Genomic DNA, 23,514 nt, shown 5'->3' on the forward strand with positions numbered 1-23,514 from the left:
TCTACGATTTGAACCATTCCTGTGAAACTAGTTATAGATTCCGATACTTCACTTCAGGTTTACTGTATCCCTCTGACCTTCTTATTGACGATGAAACACAGAAATTGCATCTTAGTTAAATACAAAAGGCTCAATGCCGACTTAAGTACAGGGAGACTGACGCTTCTTACCGTCTATGTTTTGAACCAATCCTGTGAAACTAGTTATAGATTCCGATGCTTCACTTCAGGTTTACTGTATCCCTCTGACCTTCATATTGACGATCAAACACAGAAATTGCGTCGGAATTAAATACAAAAGGCACAATGCCGACCCAAGTACAAGAGGACTGGCTCTTCTTACTGTCTATGATTCGAACCTTTCCTGTGAGTCCGGATTTAGATTCCGATGCTTCACTTCAGGTTTACTGTATCCCTTGGACATTCTTGTAGACGACGAAACACAGAAATTGCATCGGAATTAAATAGAAAAGCACAATGCCGACTTAAATACTAGAAAACTGACTCTTCTTACTGCCTTTGTTATGGACCATTCCTGTGACACTAGTTATACATACCGATGCTTCACTTCAGGTTTACTGTATCCCTCTGACCGTCTTATTGACGATGAAACACAGAAATTGCATCGGAATTAAATACAAAAGGCACAATGCCGACTCAAGTACAAGAAGACTGGCTCTTCTTACTGTCTATGATTTGAACCATTCTTGTAAGGCCGGTTTTAGATTCCGATGCTTCACCTCAGGTTTACTGTATCCCTTGGACTTTCTTATTGACGACGAAACACAGAAACTGCTTTGGAAATAAATAGAAAAGCCACAATGTCGACTTAAGTACAAGAAAACTGACTCTTCTTACTGTCTATGTTTTGAAACATTCCTGTGACACTAGTTATAGATTCCCTGCATAACTTCAGGTTTATTGTATCCCTCTGACCTTCTTATTGATGACGAAACACAGAAATTGCATCGGAATTAAATACAAAAGGCACAATGCCGACATAAGTATAAGAAAACTGACTCTTCTTACTGTCTATGATTTGAACCATTACTGAGACACTAGTTATAGATTCCGATGCTTCACTTCAGGTTTACTGTATCCCTCTGACCTTCGTATTGACGATAAAACACAGATATTGCATCGGAATTAAATACAAAAGGCACAATGCCGACTTAAGTACAAAAAGACTGACTCTTCTTACTCTCTATGATTTGAACCATTCCTGTGACCCTAGTTATAGATTCCGATGCTTCACTTCGGGTTTACTGTAACCCTCTGACCTTCTTATTGACGATGAAACACAGATATTGCATCGGAATTAAATACAAAAGGCACAATGCCAACTCAAGTAATAGAAGACTGACCATCCTTACTATCTATGTTTTGAACTATTCCTGTGTCACTAGTTATAGATTCCGATCGTGCACTTCAGGTTTACCGTATCACTCTGACCTTCTTATTGACGATGAAACACAAAAATTACATCGGAATTAAATACAAAACGCACAATGCCGACTCAAGTAAGAGAAGACTGGCTCTTCTTACTGTCTATGCTTTGATCCTTTCCTGTGAGATCGGTTTTAGGTTCCGATGCTTCACCTCAGGTTTACTGTATCCCGCTGACCTTCTTATTGACGATGAAGCACAGAAATTGCATCGCATTAAATACAAAAGGCACAATGCCGGCTTAAGTACAAGAAAACTGACTCTTCTTACTGTCTATGTTTTGAACCATTCCTGTGACACTAGTTATAGATTCAGATGCTTCACTTCTGGTTTACTGTATCCCTCAGTCCGCCTTATTGACGATGAAACACAGAAATTGCATCGGAATTAAATACAAGAGGCTCAATGCCGACTCAAGTACAAGAAGACTGGCTCCTCTTATTGTCTATGTTTTGAACCATTCCTGTGACACTAGTTATAGATTCCGATGCTTCACTTCAGGATTACTGTATCCCTCTGACCTTCTTATTGACGATGAAACACAGAAATCGCATCGGAATTAAATACTAAGGGCACAATGCCGAATTAAGTACTAGAAGACTGACTCTTCCTACTCTCTATGTTTTGAACGCTTCCTGTGACACTAGTTATAGATTCCGATGCTTAACTTTAGGTTTACTGAATCCCTCTGACCTTCTTATTGACGATGGAACACAGAAATTGCATCGGAATTAAATACAAAAGCCTCAATGCCGACTCAAGTATAAGAAGACTGGCTCTTCTTACCGTCTATGTTTTGAACCATTCCTGTGACACTAGTTACAGACTCCGATGCTTCACTTCCGGTTTACTGTATCCCTCTGACCTTCTTATTGACGATGAAACACAGAAATCGTTTCGGAATTAAATACAAAAGGCACAATGCCGACTCAAGTACAAGCAGACTGGCTCTTCTTACTATCTATGTTTTTAACCATTCCTGTGACACTAGTTATAGATTCCGATGCTTCACTTCAGGTTTACTGTATCCCTCTGACCTTCATATTGACGATGAAACACAGAAATTACATCGGAATTATATACAAGTGGCACAATGCCGACTTAAGTAGAAGAAGACTGACCCTTCTTATTGTCTGTGTTTTGAACCATTCCTGTGACACTAGTTATAGATTCCGATACTTCACATCAGGTTTACTGTATAACTCTGACCTTCTTATTGACGATGAAACACAGAAATTGCATCTTAGTTAAATACTAAAGGCTCAATGCCAACTTAAGTACGGGGAGACTGACTCCTGTTACCGTCTATGTTTTGAACCATTCCTGTGACACTAGTTATAGATTCCGATGCTTCACTCCAGGTTGACTCTATCCCTCTGACCTTCTTATTGACGATCAAACACAGAAAATGCGTCGGAATTAAATACAAAAGGCACACTGCCGACTCAAGTACAAGAGGACTGGCTCTTCTTACTGTCTATGTTTCGAACCTTTCCTGTGAGACCGGATTTAGATTCCGATGCTTCATTTCAGGTTTACTGTATCCCTTGGACTTTCTTATAGACGACGAAACACAAAAATTGCATCGGGATTAAATAGAAAAGCACAATGCCGATTTAAGTACAAGAAAACTGACTCTTCTTACTGCCTTTGTTATGGACCATTCCTGTGACACTAGTTATACATACCGATGCTTCACTTCAGGTTTACTGTATCCCTCTGACCGTCTTATTGACGATGAAACACAGAAATTGCATCGGAATTAAATATAAAAGGCACAATGCCGACTCAAGTACAAGAAGACTGGCTCTTCTTACTGTCTATGTTGTGAACCATTCCTGTGAGACCGGTTTTAGATTCCGATGCTTGTCTTCAGGTTTACTGTATCCCTTGGACCTTCTTATTGACGACGAAACACAGAAAATGCATTGGAATTAAATAGAAAAGCCACAATGTCGACTTAAGTACAAGAAAACTGACTCTTCTTACTGTCTATGTTATGAAACATTCCTGTGACACAAGTTATAGATTCCGTGCATAACGTCAGGTTTATTGTATCCCTCTGACCTTCTTATTGATGACGAAACACAGAAATTGCATCGGAATTAAATACAAAAGGCACAATGCCGACTTAAGTACTAGAAGACTGACTCTTCCTACTCTCTATGTTTTGAACCATTCCTGTGACACTAGTTATAGATTCCGATGCTTCACTTTAGGTTTACTGAATCCCTCTGACCTTCTTATTGACGATGGAACACAGAAATTGCATCGGAATTAAATACAAAAGGCTCAATGCCGACTCAAGTATAAGAAGACTGGCTCTTCTTACCGTCTATGTTTTGAACCATTCCTGTGACACTAGTTATAGACTCCGATGCTTCACTTCCGGTTTACTGTATCCCTCTGACCTTCTTATTGACGATGAAACACAGAAATCGTTTCGGAATTAAATACAAAAGGCACAATGCCGACTCAAGTACAAGAAGACTGGCTCTTCTTACTGTCTATGCTTTGAACCTTTCCTGTGAGACCAGTTTTAGATTCCGATGCTTGACTTCAGTTTTACTGTATCCCTTGGACCATCTGATTGACGACGAAACATAGAAATTGCTTCGGAATTAAATAGAAAAGGCTCAAAGCCGACTTAACAACAAGAAAACTGACTCTTCTTACTGTCTATGTTTTGAACCATTCCTGACACACTAGTTATAGTTTCCGATGCTTCACTTCAGGTTTACTGTATCCCTCTGATTTTCTTATTGACGAAGAAACACAGATATTGCATCGTAATTAAATACAACAGACACAATGCCGACTGAAGTACAAAAAGACTGACTGTTCTTACTCTCTATGATTTGAACCATTCCTGTGACCCTAGTTATAGATTCCGATGCTTCACTTCAGGTTTACTGTAACCCTCTGACCTTCTTATTGACGATGAAACACAGATATTGCATCGGAATTAAATACAAAAGGCACAATGCCAACTTAAGTAATAAAAGACTGACCATCCTTACTGTCTATGTTTTGAACTATTCCTGTGTCACTAGTTATAGATTCCGATCGTGCACTTCAGGTTTACCGTATCACTCTGACCTTCTTATTGACGATGAAACACAAAAATTTCATCGGAATTAAATACAAAACGCACAATGCCGACTCAAGTAAGAGAAGACTGGCTCTTCTTACTGTCTATGCTCTGATCCTTTCCTGTGAGATCGGTTTTAGTTTCCGATGCTTCACCTCAGTTTTACTGTATCCCACTGACCTTCTTATTGACGATGAAGCACAGAAATTGCATCGCATTAAATACAAAAGGCACAATGCCGGCTTAAGTACAAGAAAACTGACTCTTCTTACTGTCTATGTTTTGAACCATTCCTGTGACACTAGTTATAGATTCAGATGCTTCACTTCTGGTTTACTGTATCCCTCAGTCCGCCTTATTGACGTTGAAACACAGAAATTGCATCGGAATTAAATACAAGAGGCACAATGCCGACTCAAGTACAAGAAGACTGGCTCCTCTTATTGTCTATGTTTTGAACCATTCCTGTGACACTAGTTATAGATTCCGATGCTTCACTTCAGGATTACTGTATCCCTCTGACCTTCTTATTGACGATGAAACACAGAAATCGCATCGGAATTAAATACTAAGGGCACAATGCCGACTTAAGTACTAGAAGACTGACTCTTCCTACTCTCTATGTTTTGAACCATTCCTGTGACACTAGTTATAGATTCCGATGCTTCACTTTAGGTTTACTGAATCCCTCTGACCTTCTTATTGACGATGGAACACAGAAATTGCATCGGAATTAAATACAAAAGGCTCAATGCCGACTCAAGTATAAGAAGACTGGCTCTTCTTACCGTCTATGTTTTGAACCATTCCTGTGACACTAGTTATAGACTCCGATGCTTCACTTCCGGTTTACTGTATCCCTCTGACCTTCTTATTGACGATGAAACACAGAAATCGTTTCGGAATTAAATACAAAAGGCACAATGCCGACTCAAGTACAAGCAGACTGGCTCTTCTTACTATCTATGTTTTTAACCATTCCTGTGACACTAGTTATAGATTCCGACGCTTCACTTCAGGTTTACTGTATCCCTCTGACCTTCATATTGACGATGAAACACAGAAATTGCATCGGAATTAAATACAAAAGGCTCAATGCCGACTCAAGTATAAGAAGACTGGCTCTTCTTACCGTCTATGTTTTGAACCATTCCTGTGACACTAGTTATAGACTCCGATGCTTCACTTCCGGTTTACTGTATCCCTCTGACCTTCTTATTGACGATGAAACACAGAAATCGTTTCGGAATTAAATACAAAAGGCACAATGCCGACTCAAGTACAAGAAGACTGGCTCCTCTTACTGTCTATGCTTTGAACCTTTCCTGTGAGACCAGTTTTAGATTCCGATGCTTGACTTCAGTTTTACTGTATCCCTTGGACCATCTGATTGACGACGAAACATAGAAATTGCTTCGGAATTAAATAGAAAAGGCTCAAAGCCGACTTAACAACAAGAAAACTGACTCTTCTTACTATCTATGTTTTTAACCATTCCTGTGACACTAGTTATAGATTCCGATGCTTCACTTCAGGTTTACTGTATCCCTCTGACCTTCATATTGACGATGAAACACAGAAATTACATCGGAATTATATACAAGTGGCACAATGCCGACTTAAGTAGAAGAAGACTGACCCTTCTTATTGTCTGTGTTTTGAACCATTCCTGTGACACTAGTTATAGATTCCGATACTTCACATCAGGTTTACTGTATAACTCTGACCTTCTTATTGACGATGAAACACAGAAATTGCATCTTAGTTAAATACTAAAGGCTCAATGCCAACTTAAGTACGGGGAGACTGACTCCTGTTACCGTCTATGTTTTGAACCATTCCTGTGACACTAGTTATAGATTCCGATGCTTCACTCCAGGTTGACTCTATCCCTCTGACCTTCTTATTGACGATCAAACACAGAAAATGCGTCGGAATTAAATACAAAAGGCACACTGCCGACTCAAGTACAAGAGGACTGGCTCTTCTTACTGTCTATGTTTCGAACCTTTCCTGTGAGACCGGATTTAGATTCCGATGCTTCATTTCAGGTTTACTGTATAGCTTGGACTTTCTTATAGACGACGAAACACAAAAATTGCATCGGGATTAAATAGAAAAGCACAATGCCGATTTAAGTACAAGAAAACTGACTCTTCTTACTGCCTTTGTTATGGACCATTCCTGTGACACTAGTTATACATACCGATGCTTCACTTCAGGTTTACTGTATCCCTCTGACCGTCTTATTGACGATGAAACACAGAAATTGCATCGGAATTAAATATAAAAGGCACAATGCCGACTCAAGTACAAGAAGACTGGCTCTTCTTACTGTCTATGTTGTGAACCATTCCTGTGAGACCGGTTTTAGATTCCGATGCTTGTCTTCAGGTTTACTGTATCCCTTGGACCTTCTTATTGACGACGAAACACAGAAAATGCATTGGAATTAAATAGAAAAGCCACAATGTCGACTTAAGTACAAGAAAACTGACTCTTCTTACTGTCTATGTTATGAAACATTCCTGTGACACAAGTTATAGATTCCGTGCATAACGTCAGGTTTATTGTATCCCTCTGACCTTCTTATTGATGACGAAACACAGAAATTGCATCGGAATTAAATACAAAAGGCACAATGCCGACTTAAGTACTAGAAGACTGACTCTTCCTACTCTCTATGTTTTGAACCATTCCTGTGACACTAGTTATAGATTCCGATGCTTCACTTTAGGTTTACTGAATCCCTCTGACCTTCTTATTGACGATGGAACACAGAAATTGCATCGGAATTAAATACAAAAGGCTCAATGCCGACTCAAGTATAAGAAGACTGGCTCTTCTTACCGTCTATGTTTTGAACCATTCCTGTGACACTAGTTATAGACTCCGATGCTTCACTTCCGGTTTACTGTATCCCTCTGACCTTCTTATTGACGATGAAACACAGAAATCGTTTCGGAATTAAATACAAAAGGCACAATGCCGACTCAAGTACAAGAAGACTGGCTCTTCTTACTGTCTATGCTTTGAACCTTTCCTGTGAGACCAGTTTTAGATTCCGATGCTTGACTTCAGTTTTACTGTATCCCTTGGACCATCTGATTGACGACGAAACATAGAAATTGCTTCGGAATTAAATAGAAAAGGCTCAAAGCCGACCTAACAACAAGAAAACTGACTCTTCTTACTGTCTATGTTTTGAACCATTCCTGACACACTAGTTATAGTTTCCGATGCTTCACTTCAGGTTTACTGTATCCCTCTGATTTTCTTATTGACGAAGAAACACAGATATTGCATCGTAATTAAATACAACAGACACAATGCCGACTGAAGTACAAAAAGACTGACTGTTCTTACTCTCTATGATTTGAACCATTCCTGTGACCCTAGTTATAGATTCCGATGCTTCACTTCAGGTTTACTGTAACCCTCTGACCTTCTTATTGACGATGAAACACAGATATTGCATCGGAATTAAATACAAAAGGCACAATGCCAACTTAAGTAATAAAAGACTGACCATCCTTACTGTCTATGTTTTGAACTATTCCTGTGTCACTAGTTATAGATTCCGATCGTGCACTTCAGGTTTACCGTATCACTCTGACCTTCTTATTGACGATGAAACACAAAAATTTCATCGGAATTAAATACAAAACGCACAATGCCGACTCAAGTAAGAGAAGACTGGCTCTTCTTACTGTCTATGCTCTGATCCTTTCCTGTGAGATCGGTTTTAGTTTCCGATGCTTCACCTCAGTTTTACTGTATCCCACTGACCTTCTTATTGACGATGAAGCACAGAAATTGCATCGCATTAAATACAAAAGGCACAATGCCGGCTTAAGTACAAGAAAACTGACTCTTCTTACTGTCTATGTTTTGAACCATTCCTGTGACACTAGTTATAGATTCAGATGCTTCACTTCTGGTTTACTGTATCCCTCAGTCCGCCTTATTGACGTTGAAACACAGAAATTGCATCGGAATTAAATACAAGAGGCACAATGCCGACTCAAGTACAAGAAGACTGGCTCCTCTTATTGTCTATGTTTTGAACCATTCCTGTGACACTAGTTATAGATTCCGATGCTTCACTTCAGGATTACTGTATCCCTCTGACCTTCTTATTGACGATGAAACACAGAAATCGCATCGGAATTAAATACTAAGGGCACAATGCCGACTTAAGTACTAGAAGACTGACTCTTCCTACTCTCTATGTTTTGAACCATTCCTGTGACACTAGTTATAGATTCCGATGCTTCACTTTAGGTTTACTGAATCCCTCTGACCTTCTTATTGACGATGGAACACAGAAATTGCATCGGAATTAAATACAAAAGGCTCAATGCCGACTCAAGTATAAGAAGACTGGCTCTTCTTACCGTCTATGTTTTGAACCATTCCTGTGACACTAGTTATAGACTCCGATGCTTCACTTCCGGTTTACTGTATCCCTCTGACCTTCTTATTGACGATGAAACACAGAAATCGTTTCGGAATTAAATACAAAAGGCACAATGCCGACTCAAGTACAAGCAGACTGGCTCTTCTTACTATCTATGTTTTTAACCATTCCTGTGACACTAGTTATAGATTCCGACGCTTCACTTCAGGTTTACTGTATCCCTCTGACCTTCATATTGACGATGAAACACAGAAATTACATCGGAATTATATACAAGTGGCACAATGCCGACTTAAGTAGAAGAAGACTGCCCCTTCTTATTGTCTGTGTTTTGAACCATTCCTGTGACACTAGTTATAGATTCCGATACTTCACATCAGGTTTACTGTATCCCTCTGACCTTCTTATTGACGAGGAAACACAGAAATTGCATCTTAGTTAAATACTAAAGGCTCAATGCCAACTTAAGTACGGGGAGACTGACTCCTGTTACCGTCTATGTTTTGAACCATTCCTGTGACACTAGTTACAGATTCCGATGCATCACTCCAGGTTTACTCTATCCCTATGACCTTCTTATTGACGATCAAACACAGAAAATGCGTCGGAGTTAAATACAAAAGGCACACTGCCGACTCAAGTACAAGAGGACTGGCTCTTCTTACTGTCTATGTTTCGAACCTTTCCTGTGAGACCGGATTTAGATTCCGATGCTTCATTTCAGGTTTACTGTATCCCTTGGACCTTCTTATAGACGACGAAACACAAAAATTGCATCGGGATTAAATAGAAAAGCACAATGCCGATTTAAGTACAAGAAAACTGACTCTTCTTACTGCCTTTGTTATGGACCATTCCTGTGACACTAGTTATACATACCGATGCTTCACTTCAGGTTTACTGTATCCCTCTGACCGTCATATTGACGATGAAACACAGAAATTGCATCGGAATTAAATATAAAAGGCACAATGCCGACTCAAGTACAAGAAGACTGGCTCTTCTTACTGTCTATGTTGTGAACCATTCCTGTGAGACCGGTTTTAGATTCCGATGCTTGTCTTCAGGTTTACTGTATCCCTTGGACCTTCTTATTGACGACGAAACACAGAAACTGCATTGTAATTAAATAGAAAAGCCACAATGTCGACTTAAGTACAAGAAAACTGACTCTTCTTACTGTCTATGTTATGAAACGTTCCTGTGACACAAGTTATAGATTAGGTGCATAACGTCAGGTTTATTGTATCCCTCTGACCTTCTTATTGATGACGAAACACAGAAATTGCATCGGAATTAAATACAAAAGGCACAATGCCGACTCAAGTACAAGAAGACTGGCTCTTCTTACTGTCTATGCTTTGAACCTTTCCTGTGAGACCAGTTTTAGATTCCGATACTTGACTTCAGTTTTACTGTATCCCTTGGACCATCTGATTGACGACGAAACATAGAAATTGCTTCGGAATTAAATAGAAAAGGCTCAAAGCCGACTTAACAACAAGAAAACCAACTCTTCTTGCTGTCTATGTTTTGAACCATTCCTGACACACTAGTTATAGTTTCCGATGCTTCACTTCAGGTTTACTGTGTCCCTCTGATTTTCTTATTGACGAAGAAACACAGATATTGCATCGTAATTAAATACAAAAGGCACAATGCCGACTTAAGTACAAAAAGACTGACTCTTCTTACTCTCTATGATTTGAACCATTCCTGTGACCCTAGTTATAGATTCCGATGCTTCACTTCAGGTTTACTGTAACCCTCTGACCTTCTTATTGACGATGAAACACAGATATTGCATCGGAATTAAATACAAAAGGCACAATGCCGGCTTAAGTACAAGAAAACTGACTCTTCTTACTGTCTATGTTTTGAACCATTCCTGTGACACTAGTTATAGATTCAGATGCTTCACTTCTGGTTTACTGTATCCCTCTGTCCGCCTTATTGACGATGAAACACAGAAATTGCATCGGAATTAAATACAAGAGGCACAATGCCGACTCAAGTACAAGAAGACTGGCTCCTCTTATTGTCTATGTTTTGAACCATTCCTGTGACACTAGTTATAGATTCCGATGCTTCACTTCAGGATTACTGTATCCCTCTGACCTTCTTATTGACGATGAAACACAGAAATCGCATCGGAATTAAATACAAAGGGCACAATGCCGACTTAAGTACTAGAAGACTGACTCTTCCTACTCTCTATGTTTTGAACCATTCCTGTGACACTAGTTATAGATTCCGATGCTTCACTTTAGGTTTACTGAATCCCTCTGACCTTCTTATTGACGATGGAACACAGAAATTGCATCGGAATTAAATACAAAAGGCTCAATGCCGACTCAAGTATAAGTCGACTGGCTCTTCTTACCGTCTATGTTTTGAACCATTCCTGTGACACTAGTTACAGACTCCGATGCTTCACTTCAGGTTTACTGTATCCCTCTGACCTTCTTATTGACGATGAAACACAGAAATCGCACCGGAATTAAATAAAAAAGGCACAATGCCGACTCATGTACAAGCAGACTGGCTCTTCTTACTGTCTTTGTTATGAACCATTCCTGTGACACTAGTTATAGATTCCGATGCTTCACTTCAGGATTACTGTATCCCTCTGACCTTCATATTGACGATGAAACACAGAAATTACATCGGAATTATATACAAGTGGCACAATGCCGACTTAAGTAGAAGAAGACTGACCCTTCTTATTGGCTATGTTTTGAACCATTCCTGTGACACTAGTTACTGATTCCGATACTTCACATCAGGTTTACTGTATCCCTCTGACCTTCTGATTGACGATGAAACACAGAAATTGCATCTTAGTTAAATACTAAAGGCTCAATGCCAACTTAAGTACGGGGAGACTGACCCCTCTTACCGTCTATGTTTTGAACCATTCCTGTGACACAAGTTATAGATTCCGATGCTTCACTCCAGGTTTACTGTATCCCTCTGACCTTCTTATTGACAATCAAACACAGAAAATGCGTCGGAATTAAATACAAAAGGCACACTGCCGACTCAAGTACAAGAGGACTGGCTCTTCTTACTGTCTATGTTTCGAACCTTTCCTGTGAGACCGGATTTAGATTCCGATGCTTCATTTCAGGTTTACTGTATCCCTTGGACCTTCTTATAGACGACGAAACACAAAAATTGCATCGGGATTAAATAGAAAAGCACAATGCCGATTTAAGTACAAGAAAACTGACTCTTCTTACTGCCTTTGTTATGGACCATTCCTGTGACACTAGTTATACATACCGATGCTTCACTTCAGGTTTACTGTATCCCTCTGACCGTCTTATTGACGATGAAACACAGAAATTGCATCGGAATTAAATATAATAGGCACAATGCCGACTCAAGTACAAGAAGACTTGCTCTTTTTACTGTCTATGTTGTGAACCATTCCTGTGAGACCGGTTTTAGATTCCAATGCTTGTCTTCAGGTTTACTGTATCCCTTGGACCTTCTTATTGACGACGAAACACAGAAACTGCATTGGAATTAAATAGAAAAGCCACAATGTCGACTTAAGTACAAGAAAACTGACTCTTCTTACTGTCTATGTTATGAAACATTCCTGTGACACAAGTTATAGATTCCGTGCATAACGTCAGGTTTATTGTATCCCTCTGACCTTCTTATTGCTGACGAAACACAGAAATTGCATCGGAATTAAATACAAAAGGCACAATGCCGACTCAAGTACAAGAAGACTGGCTCTTCTTACTGTCTATGCTTTGAACCTTTCCTGTGAGACCAGTTTTAGATTCCGATGCTTGACTTCAGGTTTACTGTATCCCTTGGACCATCTGATTGACGACGAAACATAGAAATTGCTTCGGAAATAAATAGAAAAGGCTCAAAGCCGACTTAACAACAAGAAAACTGACTCTTCTTACTGTCTATGTTTTGAACCGTTCCTGAGACACTAGTTATAGTTTCCGATGCTTCACTTCAGGTTTACTGTATCCCTCTGATTTTCTTATTGACGAAGAAACACAGATATTGCATCGTAATTAAATACAAAAAGCACAATGCCGACTTAAGTACAAGAAGACTGACCTTTCTTACTGTCTATGTTTTGAACCATTCCTGTGACACTAGTTATGGATTCCGATGCATCACTTCAGGTTTACTGTATCCCTCTGACCTTCGTATTGACGATGAAACACAGAAATTGGATCGGAATTAAATACGAAAGGCACAATGCCGACTTAAGTACAAAAGCACTGACTCTTCTTACTCTCTATGATTTGAACCATTCCTGTGACACTAGTTATAGATTCCGATGCTTCACTTCAGGTTTACTGTAACCCTTTGACCTTCTTATTGACGATGAAACACGGATATTGCATCGGAATTAAATACAAAAGGCAGAATACCGACTTAAGTACTAGATGACTGACCATCGTTAGTGTCTATGTTTTGAACTATTCCTGTGACAATGGTTATAGATTCCGATCCTGTACATCAGGTTTACTGTATCACTCTCACCTTCTTATTGACGATGAAACACAGGAATTGCATCGGAATTAAATACAAAAGGCACAATGCCGACTCAAGTACAAGAAGACTGGCTCTTCTTACTGTCTATGTTTTGAACCTTTCCTGTGAGACCGTTTTTAGATTCCGATGCTTCACTTGAGGTTTACTGTATCAATCTGACCTTCTTATTGACGATTAAACACAGAAATTGCATCGGAATTAAATACAAAAGGCTCAATACCGACTCAAGTACAAGAAGACTGGCTCTTCTTACTGTCTATGTTATGAACCATTCCTGTGACACTAGTTATAGTTTCCGATGCTTCACTTCAGGTTTACTGTATCTCTATGATCTTCTCATTGACGATGAAACACAGATATTGCATCGGAATTAATTACAAAAGGCACAATGCCGACTTAAGTACAAGAAGACTGACCTTTCTTACTGTCTATGTTTTGAACCATTCCTGTGACACTAGTTGTAGATTCCGATGCTTCACTTCAGGTTTACTGTAACCCTCTGACCTTCGTATTGACGACGAAGCACAGAAATTGCATCGGAATTAAATACAAAAGGCCCAATGCCGACTTAAGTACAAGAAAACTGACTCTTCTTACTGTCTACGTTGTGAACCATTCCTGTGACACTAGTTATAGATTCCGATGCTTCACTTCAGGTTTACTGTATCCCTCTGACCTTCTTATTGACGATGAAACACAGAAATTGCATCGGTATTATATACAAGTGGCACAATGCCGACTCAAGTACAAGAGGAACGGCTTTTCATACTGTCTATGTTTTGAACCTTTCCTGTGAGACCGGATTTAGATTCCGATGCTTCACTTCAGGTTTACTGTATCCCTTGGACCTTCTTATAGACGACGAAACACAGAAATTGCATCGGGATTAAATAGAAAAGCACAATGCCGACTTAAGTACAAGAAAACTGACTTGTCTTACTGCCTTTGTTATGGACCATTCCTGTGACACTAGTTATAGTTTCCGATGCTTCACTTCAGGTTTACTGTATCTCTCTGATCTTCTTATTGACGATGAAACACAGATATTGCATCGGAATTAAATACAAAAGGCACAATGCCGAGTTAAGTACAAGAAGACTGACCTTTCTTACTGTCTATGTTTTGAACCACTCCTGTGACACTAGTTATAGATTCCGATGCTTCACTTCAGGTTTACTGTATCCCTCTGACCTTCTTATTGACGATGAAACACAAAAATTGCATCGGAATTAAATACAAAACGCACAATGCCGACTCAAGTAAAAGAAAACTGGCTCTTCTTACCGTCTATGTTTTGATCCTTTCCTGTGAGTTCGGTTTTTGATTCCGATGCTTCACTTCAGGTTAACTGTATTTAGCTGACCTTCTTATTGACGATGAAACACAGGACTTGCATCGGAATTAGACACAAAAGGCACAATGCCGACTCAACAACAAGAAGACTGGCTCTTCTTACTGTCTATGTTTTGAACCTTTCCTGTGAGACCGTTTTTAGATTCCGATGCTTCACTTGAGGTTTACTGTATCCCTCTGACCTTCTTATTGACGATGAAACACAGAAATTGCATCGGAATTAAATACAAAAGGCTCAATACCGACTCAAGTACAAGAAGACTGCCTCTTCTTACAGACTATGTTTGAACCATTCCTGTGACACTAGTTATAGTTTAAGATGCTTCACTTCAGGTTTACTGTATCTCTCTGATCTTCTTATTGACGATGAAACACAGATATTGCATCGGAATTAAATACAAAAGGCACAATGCCGAGTTAAGTACAAGAAGACTGACCTTTCTTACTGTCTATGTTTTGAACCATTCCTGTGACACTAGTTATAGATTCCGATGCTTCACTTCAGGTTTACTGTATCCCTCTGACCTTCATATTGACGATGAAACACAGACATTGCATCGGAATTTTATACAAGTGGCACAATGCCGACTCAAGTACAAGAGGACCGGCTTTTCTTACTGTCTATGTTTTGAACCTTTCCAGTGAGACCGGATGTAGATTCCGATGCTTCACTTCAGGTTTACTGTATCCCTTGGACCTTCTTATTGACGACGAAACACACAAAATGCATCGGAATTAAATAGAAAAGCACAATGCCAACTTAAGTACAAGACAACTGACTCTTCTTACTGCCTTTGTTTTGTACCATTCCTGTGACACTAGTTATAGATTCAGATGCCTCACTACAGGTTTACTGTATCCCTCTGACCTTGTTATTGACGATGAAACACAGAAATTGCGTCGGAATTAAATACAAAAAGCACAATGCCGACTCAAGAACAAGAAGACTGGCTCTTCTTACTGTCTATGTTTTGAACCATTCCTATGACACCAGTTGTAGATTCCGATGATTCAATTCAGGCACTTGTACTGAAGTACAAGAAGACTGACCCTTCTTACTATCTATGTTTTGAACCATTCCTGTGGCACTAGTTAGAGATTCCGATATTCCACGTCAGGTTTACTATACCCCTCTGACCTTCATATTGACGATGAAACACAGAAATTGCATCGGAATTTAATACAAAAGGCACAATGCCGACTTAAGTACCAGAAAACTGACGCTTCTTACTGTTTATGTTTCGAACCATTCCTGTGACACTAGTTATAGATACCGATGCTTCACGTCAGGTTTACTGCATCCCTCTGACCTTCTTATTGACGATGAAACACAGAAATTGCATCTTAGTTAAATACAAAAGGCTCAGTGCCGACTTAAGTACAGGAAGACTGACTCTTCTTACCGCCTATGTTTTGAACCATAAGTGTGCCACTAGTTATAGATTCCGTTACTTCACTTCAGATTTACTGTATCCCACTGACCTTCTTATTGACGATCAAACACAGAAATTGCATCGGAATTAAATACAAAAGTCACAATGCCGACTCAAGTACAAGAGGACTGGCTCTCCTTACTGTCTATGTTTTGAACCTTTCCTCTGAGACCGGATTTAGATTCCGAAACTTCACTTCAGGTTTACTGTATCCCTTCGACGTTCTTATAGACGACGAAAGACAGAAACTGCATCGGAATTAAATAGAAAAGGCACAATGTCGACTTAAGTACAAGAAAACTGACTCTTCTTACTGTCTATGTTTGAAACATTCCTGTGACACTAGTTATAGATTCCGATGCATCACTCCAGGTTTATTGTATCCCTCTGACCTTCTTATTGATGACTGAAAACAGAAATTGCATCTTAATTAAATACAAAAGCCACAATGCCGACTTAAGTATAAGAAAACTGACACTTCTTACTGTCTATGCTTTGAACCATTCCTGTGACACTAGTTATAGATTCCAATGCTTCACTTCAGGTTTACTGTATCCCTCTGACATTCTTATTGACGATGAAACACAGAAATTGCATCGGAATTAAATACAAAAGGCACAATGCTGACTCAAGTACAAGAAGACTGGCTCGACTTACTGTCTATGTTTTGAACCTTTCCTGTGGGTCCAGTTTTACATTCCGATGCTTGACTTCAGGTTTACTGTATCCATTGGACCTTCTTATTGACGACGAAACACAGAAATTGCATCGGAAATAAATAGAAAAGGCACAAAGCCGACTTAAAAACAAGAAAACTGACTCTTCTTACTGTCTATGTTTTGAACCATTCCTGTGACACTAGTTACAGATTCCGATGCTACACTTCAGGTTAACTGTGTCCCTCTGACCTTCTTAATGACGATGAAACACAGAAATTGCATCAGAATACAAACAAAAGGCACAATGCCGACTTAAGTACTAGAAGACTGACCATCCTTACTGTCTATGTTTTGAACTATTCCTGTGACACTAGTTATTGATTCCGATCCTTTACTTCAGGTTTACTGTATCACTCTGACCTTCTTATTGACAATGAAACACGGAAATTGCATCGCAATTAAATATAAAAGGCACAATGCCGACTCAAGTACAAGAAGACTCGCTCTTCTTACTGCCTATGTTTTGAACCTTTCCTGTGAGACCGGTTTTAGATTCCGATGCTTCACTTCAGGTTCACTGTATCCCTCTGACCTTCTTATTGACGATGGGACACAGGAATTGCATCGGAATTAAATACAAAAGGCACAATGCCGACTCAAGTGCAAGAAGATTGGCTCTTCTTATTGTCAATGTTTTGATCCTTTCCAGTGAGACCGGTTTTAGATTCCAATGCTTCACTTCATGTTTACTGTATCCCTCTGACCTTCCTATTGACGATGAAACAAAGAAATTGCATCGGAATTAAATACAAAAGTCTCAATGCCGACTCAAGTACAAGAAGACTGGCTCTTCTTACAGTCTATGTTTTGAACCATTCCTGTGACTCTAGTTATAGATTAAGATGCTTCACTACAGGTTTACTCTATCCCTCTGACCTTCCTATTGACGATGAAACACAGAAATTGCGTCGGAATTAAATACAAAAGGCACAATGTCGACTCAAGTACAAGATGACTGGCTCTTCTTACTGTCTATGTTTGAACCATTCCTATGACACCAGTTATAGAATCCGATGATTCAATTCAGGTGTACTGTATCCCTCTGACCTTCTTATTGACGATCAAACACAGAAATTGCATCGGAATTAAATACAAAAGTCACATTGCCGACTCAAGTACAGGAGGACTGGCTCTCCTTACTGTCTATGTTTTGAACCTTTCCTCTGAGACCGGATTTAGATTCCGATGCTTCACTTCAGGTTTACTGTATCCCTTGGACCTTCTTATAGACGACGAAACACAGAAATTGCATCGGGATTAAATAGAAAAGCACAATGCCGACTTAAGTACAAGAAAACTGACTCGTCTTACTGCCTTTGTTATGGACCATTCCTGTGACACTAGTTATACATACCGATGCTTCACTTCAGGTTTACTGTATCCCTTGGACCATCTGATTGACGACGAAACACAGAAATTGCTTCGGAATTAAATAGAAAAGGCTCAAAGCCGACTTAACAACAAGAAAACTGACTCTTCTTAGTGTCTATGTTTTGAACCATTCCTGAGAGACTAGTTATAGTTTCCGATGCTTCACTTCAGGTTTACTGTATCCCTCTGATCTTCTTATTGACGAAGAAACACAGATATTGCATCGGAATTAAATACAAAAAGCACAATGCCGACTTAAGTACAAGAAGACTGACCTTTCTTACTGTCTATGTTTTGAACGATTCCTGTGACACTAGTTATAGATTCCAATGCTTCACTTCAGGTTTACTGTATCCTTCTGACCTTCTTATTGACGATGAAACACAAAAATTGCATCGGAATTAAATACAAAACGCACAATGCCGACTCAAGTAAAAGAAAACTGGCTCTTCTTACCGTCTATGTTTTGAGACTTTCCTGTGAGTTCGGTTTTTGATTCCGATGCTTCACCTCAGGTTAACTGTATCCCGCTGACCTTCTTATTGACGATGAAACACAGGACTTGCATCGGAATTAAACACAAAAAGCACAATGCCGACTCAAGAACAAGAAGACTGGCTCTTCTTACTGTCTATGTTTTGAACCTTTCCTGTGAGACCGTTTTTAGATTCCGATGCTTCACTTGAGCTTTACTGTATCCCTCTGACCTTCTTATTGACGATGAAACACAGAAATCGCATCGGAATTAAATACAAAAGGCTCAATACCGACTCAAGTACAAGAAGACTGCCTCTTCTTACTGACTATGTTTTGAACCATTCCTGTGACACTAGTTATAGTTTCCGATGCTTCACTTCAGGTTTACTGTATCACTCTGATCTTCTTATTGACGATGAAACACAGAAATTGCGTCGGAATTAAATACAAAAGGCACAATGCCGACTTACGTACAAGAAAACTGACTCTTCTTACTGTCTATGTTGTGAACCATTCCTGTGACACTAGTTATAGATTCAAATGCTTCACTTCTGGTTTACTGTATTCCTCTGACCGTCTCATTGACGATGAAACACAGAAATTGCATCGGAATTAAATACAAAAGGCCCAATGCCGACTCAAGTACAAGAAGACTGGCTCTTCTTACTGTCTATGCTTTGAACCATTCCTGTGACACTAGTTATAGATTCCGATGATTCACTTCAGGTTTACTGTATCCCTCTGACCTTCTTATTGACGATGAAACACAGAAATTGCATCGGAATTAAATACAAAAGTCTCAATGCCGACTCAAGTACAAGAAGACTGGCTCTTCTTACTGTCTATGTTTTGAACCATTCCTGTGTCACTGGTTATAGATTCAGATGCTTGACTTCAGGTTTACTGTCTCCCTCTGACCTTCTTATTGACGATGAAACACAGAAATTGCGTCGGAATTAAATACAAAAGGCACAATGCCGACTCAAGTACAAGAAGACTGGCTCTTCTTACTGTCTATGTTTTGAACCATTCCTGTGACACTAGTTATAGATTCCGAGGCTTCACTTTAGGTTTACTGTATCCCTCTGACCTTCATATTGACGATGAAACACAGACATTGCATCGGAATTTTGTACAAGTGGCACAATGCCGACTCAAGTACAAGAGGACCGGCTTTTCTTACTGTCTATGTTTTGAACCTTTCCTGTGAGACCGGATGTAGATTCCGATGCTTCACTTCAGGTTTACTGTATCCCTTGGACCTTCTTATTGACGACGAAACACACAAAATGCATCAGAATTAAATAGAAAAGCACAATGCCAACTTAAGTACAAGACAACTGACTCTTCTTACTGCCTTTGTTTTGTACCATTCCTGTGACACTAGTTATAGATTCAGATGCCTCACTACAGGTTTACTGTATCCCTCTGACCTTCTTATTGACGATGAAACACAGAAATTGCGTCGGAGTTAAATACAAAAAGCACAATGCCGTCTCAAGAACAAGAAGACTGGCTCTTCTTACTGTCTATGTTTTGAACCATTCCTATGACACCAGTTGTAGATTCCGATGATTCAATTCAGGCACTTGTACTGAAGTACAAGAAGACTGACCCTTCTTACTATCTATGTTTTGAACCATTCCTGTGACACTAGTTACAGATTCCGATGCTACACTTCAGGTTAACTGTGTCCCTCTGACCTTCTTAATGACGATGAAACACAGAAATTGCATCAGAATACAAACAAAAGGCACAATGCCGACTTAAGTACTAGAAGACTGGCCATCCTTACTGTCTATGTTTTGAACTATTCCTGTGACACTAGTTATTGATTCCGATCCTTTACTTCAGGTTTACTGTATCACTCTGACCTTCTTATTGACAATGAAACACGGAAATTGCATCGGAATTAAATATAAAAGGCACAATGCCGACTCAAGTACAAGAAGACTCGCTCTTCTTACTGCCTATGTTTTGAACCTTTCCTGTGAGACCGGTTTTAGATTCCGATGCTTCACTTCAGGTTCACTGTATCCCTCTGACCTTCTTATTGACGATGGGACACAGGAATTGCATCGGAATTAAATACAAAAGGCACAATGCCGACTTAAGTGCAAGAAGAATGGCTCTTCTTACTGTCAATGTTTTGATCCTATCCAGTGAGACCGGTTTTAGATTCCAATGCTTCACTTCATGTTTACTGTATCCCTCTGACCTTCCTATTGACGATGAAACAAAGGAATTGCATCGGAACTAAATACAAAAGTCTCAGTGCCGACTCAAGTACAAGAAGACTGGCTCTTCTTACAGTCTATGTTTTGAACCATTCCTGTGACACTAGTTATAGATTCAGATGCTTCACTACAGGTTTACTGTATCCCTCTGACCTTCCTATTGACGATGAAACACAGAAATTGCGTCGGAATTAAATACAAAAGGCACAATGTCGACTCAAGTACAAGAAGACTGGCTCTTCTTACTGTCTATGTTTGAACCATTCCTATGACACCAGTTATAGATTCCGATGATTCAATTCAGGTGTACTGTATCCCTCTGACCTTCTTATTGACGATCAAACAAAGAAATTGCATCGGAATTAAATACAAAATTCACAATGCCGACTCAAGTACAGGAGGACTGGCTCTCCTTACTGTCTATGTTTTGAACCTTTCCTCTGAGACCGGATTTAGATTCCGATGCTTCACTTCAGGTTTAAAGTATCCCTTGGACCTTCTTATAGACGACGAAACACAGAAACTGTATCGGAATTAAATAGAAAAGGCACAATGCCGACTTAAGTACTAGAAGACTGACCATCCTTATTGTCTATGTTTTAAACTATTCCTGTGACACTAGTTATTGATTCCGATCCTTTACATCAGGTTTACTGTATCACTCTGACCTTCTTATTGACAATGAAACACGGAAATTGCACCGGAATTAAATACAAAAGGCATAATGGCGACTCAAGTACAAGGAGACTGGCTCTTCTTACTGTCTATGTTTTGAACCTTTCCTGTGAGACCGGTTTTAGATTCCGATGCTTCACTTCAGGTTCACTGTATCCCTCTGACCTTCTTATTGACGATGAAACACAGAAATTGCATCGGAATTATATACAAGTGGCACAATGCCGACTCAAGTAAAAGAGGAACGGCTTTTCATACTGTCTATGTTTTGAACCTTTCCTGTGAGACCGGATTTAGATTCCGATGCTTCACTTCAGGTTTACTGTATCCCTTGGACCTTCTAATAGACGACGAAACACAGAAATTGCATCGGAATTAAATAGAAAAGGCTCAAAGCCGACATAACAACAAGAAAACTGACTCTTCTAAGTGTCTATGTTTTGAACCATTCCTGAGACACTAGTTATACATACCGATGATTCACTTCAGGTTTACTGTATCCCTTGGACCATCTGATTGACGACGAAACACAGAAATTGCTTCGGAATTAAATAGAAAAGGATCAAAGCCGACTTAACAACAAGAAAACTGACTCTTCTTAGTGTCTATGTTTTGAACCATTCCTGAGACACTAGTTATAGTTTCCGATGCTTCACTTCAGGTTTACTGTATCCCTCTGATCTTCTTATTGACGAAGAAACACAGATGTTGCATCGGAATTAAATACAAAAAGCACAATGCCGACTTAAGTACAAGAAGACTGACCTTTCTTACTGTCTATGTTTTGAACGATTCCTGTGACACTAGTTATAGATTCCGATGCTTCACTTCAGGTTTACTGTATCCCTCTGACCTTCTTATTGACCATGAAACACAAAAATTGCATCGGAATTAAATACAAAACGCACAATGCCGACTCAAGTAAAAGAAAACTGGCTCTTCTTACCGTCTATGTTTTGATCCTTTCCTGTGAGTTCTGTTTTTGATTCCGATGCTTCACTTCAGGTTAACTGTATCCCGCTGACCTTCTTATTGACGATGAAACACAGGACTTGCATCGGAATTAAACACAAAAGGCACAATGCCGACTCAAGAACAAGAAGACTGGCTCTTCTTACTGTCTATGTTTTGAACCTTTCCTGTGAGACCGTTTTTAGATTCCGATGCTTCACTTGAGGTTTACTGTATCCCTCTGACCTTCTTATTGACGATGAAACACAGAAATTGCATCGGAATTAAATACAAAAGTCTCAATGTCGACTCAAGTACAAGAAGACTGGCTCTTCTTACTGTCTATGTTTTGAACCATTCCTGTGTCACTGGTTATAGATTCAGATGCTTGACTTCAGGTTTACTGTCTCCCTCTGACCTTCTTATTGACGATGAAACACAGAAATTGCGTCGGAATTAAATACAAAAGGCACAATGCCGACTCAAGTACAAGAAGACTGGCTCTTCTTACTGTCTATGTTTTGAACCATTCCTGTGACACTAGTTATAGATTCCGAGGCTTCACTTTAGGTTTACTGTATCCCTCTGACCTTCATATTGACGATGAAACACAGACATTGCATCGGAATTTTATACAAGTGGCACAATGCCGACTCAAGTACAAGAGGACCGGCTTTTCTTACTGTCTATGTTTTGAACCTTTCCTGTGAGACCGGATTTAGATTCCGATTCTTCACTTCAGGTTTACTGTATCCCTTGGACCTTCTTATTGACGACGAAACACAGAAAATGCATCGGAATTAAAT

Source organism: Schistocerca americana, unplaced genomic scaffold (assembly GCF_021461395.2).
Source record: "Schistocerca americana isolate TAMUIC-IGC-003095 unplaced genomic scaffold, iqSchAmer2.1 HiC_scaffold_24, whole genome shotgun sequence".
Lineage (NCBI taxonomy): Eukaryota > Metazoa > Arthropoda > Insecta > Orthoptera > Acrididae > Schistocerca > Schistocerca americana.